Source organism: Podarcis melisellensis, assembly GCF_964234715.1.
Source record: "Podarcis melisellensis genome assembly, chromosome: 12".
Classification (NCBI taxonomy): Eukaryota; Metazoa; Chordata; class Lepidosauria; order Squamata; family Lacertidae; genus Podarcis; species Podarcis melisellensis.
Window position 1 is genome coordinate 21,433,142 of NC_138544.1, and position 5,936 is coordinate 21,439,077.

Below are 5,936 nucleotides of genomic sequence, written 5' to 3' on the forward strand. Positions count from 1 at the left end.
TCCACTTATCGTAATGGCTACTTGTAACTTTGAAAGACTGAAATGGTTTCCTCAACCTCAAACAACAACATTTTCCTTTATATAGCTTCATCCTTGTCAAGCAGGTTAGCAAAACCCAGCTCACCTGAGAAACATCTATTCAGCTCCAACATAGAAGTTTCCCACTAAAAACATGAATAGCTTAGCTGTTTTCTATCTGGATCTCTAGACCATACTACAAATTTCTATACTAATACAGATAATAATTTTAAGAGCTCAGAGTTTATTGTTTGACAAACGAGTACTGCAACATTGGAAATAGGGCTTTAAAAACCTATGGTATATGGCGGTATATAAATTAAATAAATAAATAAATAAATAAATAAATAAATAAATATTGCTTGCGTGTATGGATTTCAATTAAGACTGCTATAAGTCTTACACCTAAAAGTTTGTGTTGCCTTATTCATTCCTACTTTCAAAATGCACAAAACAAGCTTACACTTGGAAGGAGCAATGATCAGCAAATACTGCAACTTGAGGGGTAAAAATAATAATAGATAGTATTCAATCCTCCTAGTTATATAGATTCTCAGCTGTGGGTGCTCTTGGAGCCATCACTGAATCACAAAGTCCAGACTGCAGAAACATACTTTTACACAATGTGCCTGGTGAATGGTTGTGAACATCTCTAAGATATGGATTAGGTCAACAATCATCATTCATAGGTCACTAGTTTGGTGTAGTGGGTAGAGTGTTGGACCAGTACCAAGAAAACCCAGATTCAGCCTCCACTCAACCATAAACTTAGAAAACAAGGCCTGAGAATGGCAACCATGTATGCAGCCCAAAGTTCTGATAAGGTGAAATAAAAATGTAATAAGTGATGCCTTTATAACCATGAGAATTGACGACTGTAGCTTGTTTTATATGAAACTGCCCTTAAAAACCATTCCAGTCCAACCCTCTCGATGTGGACAAGTCGCTGAGAGTACATCACCCCATGGTTCATCATCTGTACACAGTCCACTGCCAGAAGCTCAGATATATAAGCTAGGCACCAAATGGCTCCTTAAACAGGTTTACAGATGCCAAAATGGAATAGGTATTTGCCAACCTGTGGCCAGACAGCTTGAAAACCGTATTTTTCAATACGACTTTTTGGTTCCTGAAATTCATTCTGATTGTGCAGATAAAATATAATGGATAGAATTCTACAGGATCTGTTGCTAGTGTGTGAAAACTGACAAGAGCCAAGGATCCCCAGGCATGCACCTCCAGATAGCGGAGTGTTCAGGCACCACCATCCTGTCATACGTTATTGACACAAATCAAGGTTCATGTTTTGATTTCAAGTAATATAACAAGCTTGAATCCTATCACTACCTTCTGCCCTTCGCCTGATCACTGTCTTACCTTACATACAACATACATCTAACAAGTCCGAATACCACATAAAAGTAGCATTCCCAGTGGGTGGAAACCTTTGTCCCAAGCTCCACCAATGTTCCAAGTGTGCATGTATTCTGGCGATACCATAAAACCTTCTACTTTGGCCAAACTGGTTATTCCTGCAGCATTTTAAAATGCTCACTAAATATTTTACAATTTCTTGCTAACTTCTGTTTCCATAAAATTGGTTGCTCCACCTTAAACTTCTTTGAGGAGGACATAAACCATTATCAAGATACAAAGAATTATGCAGCTAGTGAGCTTAGTACAGCTTGCAACCAGACACCACCCCAACTCAAATGTCATAAGGCAAATAAATAGCTTTTAAAACTGAGGGGAATTGCAAAGGAAGTTTGTTGTAAAGCATGAAGAGCAGCTTTTATTATCACAAGCTCCTTTCATTAGCCTAAGCAGCTATTTGAATACCAGACAATTTACTTTTATTTATTAATTTTTAAATGAAGTGTTCATTACTACATTTCAATCTTTTATAGGAAAAGTCCTTTAGACACTTTCTGCAAAAAAAGAATCAATATTCCTTGCATTTATAGAAGTCAAATGTTAGATATTTTAAGTCCTGATAAATTAAAAGAAATGTGCTGATTAAATGTTTTAACCTTTATAATGCTCTGACTTTAATAAGACTATATATGCTTACTTTTCTTTATATAGCTCCTCTAACAAAAATATGTAAGTCTTAAAGTGTACACAAGATAAATATTAAACAATGGGCAAACCGGTTGCTCTTCTTATTTTTCAACTCAATGCCAAAATGTAAACAAGGAAAAAGAATGCACCAACTTCTCTTGTTTGTTACAACTACAGAGGCATTTCCAAACATTCCTGAAAAGATGGCCGTCTGCTCCTAACCTATCTTAAAATATTACACCATGTTATTAAATACTGCAGTTTCACCAAATCACTGAATAACCACTCAAAATTATTCAAATTCAGTTACTAATTGCTTGCATATCCAACTTTCTCATTTGATGCTTCATTCCTGCTTACCTCAGTGAAAATCTAAATTAAATACAGTGGACGCTTGGGTTGCAAACGTGTGATACATGTGGCAGCCACATTCGCAACCTGCAGCATTCGCAACCATCAGTGCCGCGTCTGTGTGCATGCGGGTTGCAATTTGGCGCTTCTGCGCATGTGCAAAGCGTGATTTAGCGCTTCTGCGCACATGCCAAAACCCGGAAGTAACCCATTCCAGTACTTCTGGATTCAGCGTGGTGCACAATCCGAAAACGCGCAACCTGAAGCGTCTGTAACCTGAGGTATGACTGTATTGATAATCTGAAGGCCAAAGAAAAATATTGTGCATATAGTCGCCCCCCCCCCCCGCACAGTGGTGATTTACAACCAACTGCCCTATGAGCAGAAGAGGGAAAACTACCCAAGCAAACAATGCAATTATCACCAATGACTGCTAATACTTCAGCTTTTGTGTTCCTGGTTATACTTCTTTACAGAAAAAATAGGGATTAAAAGGGGTTATAGATTCCCCCGGCCTTCTTTAGGGCTGGGCGATATCAGTTTTTCAACACTGTGGTGTATCACCAGCCAAACATCGCATTTTGACGATATACCCCACCCCCAATCCGCCTCTGACTTGTGGGAGCTAGCGCTGGGCTGGGGGCTCCTTTAACTGCTCAACTGAGGCAAAGGCAGCTGCATACTCCTCAGTTGAGCAGTTTAAAGATGCAGAGGGAGGAACAAGCTGTATTGGTGCCTGCTCTGTATGAGGGCAGAGTGGGATGATGGTTTCACTCAGCGATATATTGCTGGTGAAACCACTGCCACTCCTGAGTCCCCCTGTCAGCAGCACCCACTGGAGGAAGGAATTCTTGACTATCTCTAGCAGACACTGCTAGCAGAGGGACTCAGGAGCAGTAGTGGTTTCACCAGTGATATACCACTGAATGAGGCCAACATCATGGTCTGCTCCTCATAGCGGTCATGGGCAATATATCACTCACGCCTAGCTAGCCATCTTTATTTAGAAATGAATTGTAGGGTGCAAGAGGAAGAGAGAAAGAGAAGAAATTACTAGTGAGCCATCCATACCTAACTTAGGTCAGGGGTGCACAACCTGTGGCCCTTCAGATGTTTTTGGACTACAACTCCCATCAGCCCCAGACAGTATAGCCAGTGACCAGGGCTGATGGGAGGTGTAGTCCAACATCTGGAGGGCCACAGGTTGTGTACCCTTGACTTAGATGATGCCCTGCACCAACATAGAAAACACTGTAATTTTGTTCCATTCTAAGACAATGCTTCATAAAAAGAAACAAAACATATGGACTTACAGATGTACCAGTTCTAATTTCGGATATAGTCTGGCATTCATATGAATGCCAAACGTTCTCCATATATTGGGAAAATAAATATTTTTATAATTTTATCATGATTTAGGATTACAATACAACTGTCAGTTATTAGCATGCAAGATTTTACTCATTTATTCATGAGGCTCATGATAGTGGAGAACTCCATCTCTCCTTTGCAAGCCCCTCTTAGAAGTAAAAAGCAGGTTAGTAAAATCATTTGCACTTTAGAAATGCAATCACCTGGTTGGGGGGGGACATAATGTTACCTGCCTGGTCCACCAGCCCTCTTCATTTCTATGCTGGACATGTGATGACTGGGAAGGAAGAGGATTCATGGAAGCCAAACAAGCTGGTAAAGGAGGAACATGGTATTCTCTGTCCCTTCTCCACTTTCTTGCTCTTTCCTGCTGGCCAAGAAATAAGTGGCTTCGCTTCCTTTGTGGCCAGCATGGAGACCAAGCAAGTAGCAGATGAAGGACAGAAGAGGCCATACTTCCTCCATCAACCCACAGCCTGACCTGCATGGAATATCTGGCAAGTAGTTATGAGTTACAGCAGCTTTTCATTTTATCAAAATGTCCAGCTTTAATATTAGTTTACTTGTTAATACAGCACTGAATACTTCTTAACTCTTTTCAAGTTTAAATACATATATGAAAATAATAACCAAACTGTGATAAATCAATCAGTACTATATACTACATCATAAAATACCAGGAGGAGCCTCTGATAATACCATTTCATTGAGGGACAAAAAACAATGGGATTCCTGTGTGTAAGAAAATAGATATAAATAGGGGCCCAAGTTGGAGGGATACATGAAAATAATTTTCATCCAAATTCACTAAAAAGTTGGTGCCTGCAACCTAATCTTATGCATTTTTATTCAGAAGTCAGTTTCAAGGAATTCAGTCTTTACTGTGCATGTGATTGCTACCTAAGTGTGTTTAGGAAGATATCATTTGTTGTTTGTTTAATATATGGAATTGTTCAGTGAGGTATGAAATTGTAACTTTGTAATTTCTGAGCTTTGTATATGTTCTAAATTATTTCTCAATATTTTAACTCTCAAAGAATTACTAGTTTATTAGAGTAGTGCTTCACATTGTTATTTGTGGTAAATTTTACTGCATACAAAATGAGTTTGTATGGGAAAACAAAGTGTGCGCCCAACAAGTTATCACACAATCAACTACTCAATACTTTTACACAGATATCTAATGCATTTGTCTGCTGACTATTCACATACACACTGCATTGTAGTTGCAGACTCCTTATTGCACAGAAACAAATCTTTACATAATTTAACAGATTCGAACAGCACAAATTATCTGAAACAGTTTAAAATAAAGGGATTTCCACTTAAGCTGTTTTAAACATTACTGCACTTTACATGTACATCCCAGACATTGATCAACCAACCAAAGAAGTGGGCGACACATATTAAATTTAACGATTTGCTTCTAATTCAGTCAATAACTGATGGACAGCTACATAAATGACATAGTAAGGAACTGGAAGTGACGATATTGTAACTACCTGTGCTTCATTCAAATTGATCGAGCCTTAAATTTTCTTTAAAGCAGCTTTAAAAGATGAAGCCTTCGTTAATACCTACTAGTCTCTATCTACACATGTTAAGATCTGTTCAGGAGATCGTGCCCCTGATACACCGGGAATTGCTTGGATTAAAAAAAAACACACACACAAAAACAACTTTTTCTTACCCTGATCTCACATTGCCACCACAGGATAATCAAACCAGGACTGCAAAGCGTCCACAGAGATAAAACAAACAAGCTACTTTCTTAATTCTATCTCCACCTAGACACCTTTTGCACATCAAAATTCGCCACAAGCGTGGGAAACCTGAAAGGAAGGAGTTGCCTTTCCCTCCCGGCCAGTCTGCAGAGCGAAACACGCCGCTTTTTCTTTTTAAGTCTTTCCTGGAGAGGCCCCGTAAGCCAGCCTTCCCTCCCTCCCTCCCTCGCTTCGCTCTCTGCTAGCCGGGATGGCTGCGTCGCCCTCCCCGCACCCCGAAATCCAACCCTTCAGTCGCTCCCGGACCGGGCGGCCCTCCCCATTCATTCCTCCAGCCGACTCTCCCACCGGCCCCGCCTCACTCGCTGGCCCGGGAATAAGAGGAAGTGGGAGAAATGGGGGCGCCATTTT